Below are 1,052 nucleotides of genomic sequence, written 5' to 3' on the forward strand. Positions count from 1 at the left end.
AAAAAAATGGGAGGAGCCTGCCGGAGATGAGGCCATTACGACTCGCCTTCAGGTGTCCTCCTCGTGATAGGGTCATTTAAAGAACGAGGGTCAGCATGACGTAAAAAAAAAGAAAAAAAACATCGGGAAAAAAAACGAAAAAAAAATCGGAGGAGCCTTCCGGAGATGAGGCCATTACGACTCGCCCTCAGGTGTCCTCCTCGGGATAGGATCATTTAAAGAACAAGGGTCAGCACGACGTAAAAAAAAAGAAAAAAAATCGGAGGAGCCTGCCGGAGATGAGGCCATTACGACTCGCCTTCAGGTGTCCTCCTCGGGATAGGGTCATTTAAAGAACGATGGTCAGCACGACGTAAAAAAAAGGGGAAAAAACGAAAAAAAAATTGGAGGATCCTGCCGGAGATGAGGCCATTACGGGTCGCCTTCAGGTGTCCTCCTAGGGATAGGGTCATTTAAAAAACGAGGGTCAGCATGACGTAAAAAAAAAAGAAAAAAAACATCGGGAAAAAAAATGAAAAAAAAAATCGGAGAGCCTGCTGGAGATGAGGCTATTTTGGCTCGCCTTCAGGTGTCCTCCTCGAGATAGCTATTTTGGCTCGCCTTCAGGTGTCCTCCTCGGGATAGGGTCATTTAATGAACGAGGGTCAGCACGACGTAAAAAAAAAGGGGAGAAAAATCGAAAAAAATGGGAGGAGCCTGCCGGAGATGAGGCCATTACGACTCGCCTTCAGGTGTCCTTCCGGGATAAGTTCATTTAAAGAACGAGGGTAAGTACGATGTAAAAAAAATGGGAGGAGCCTGCCGGAGATGAGGCCATTACGGTTCACCTTCGGGTGTCCTCTTCGAGATAGGGTAATTTAAAGAACGAGGGTCAGCACGACGTAAAAAAATGAAAAAAAAGAAAAAAAATTGGATGAGCCTGCCCGAGATGAGGCCATTACGGCTCGCCTTCAGGTGTTCTCCTTGGGATAGGGTCATTTAAAGAACGAGGGTCAGCACAACGTAAAAAAAAATCGGGAAAAGAACGAGAGAAAAAAATCGGAGGAGCCTGC

This window comes from Arachis duranensis, chromosome 3 (genome assembly GCF_000817695.3).
Source record: "Arachis duranensis cultivar V14167 chromosome 3, aradu.V14167.gnm2.J7QH, whole genome shotgun sequence".
In the NCBI taxonomy this organism is placed as follows: Eukaryota; Viridiplantae; Streptophyta; class Magnoliopsida; order Fabales; family Fabaceae; genus Arachis; species Arachis duranensis.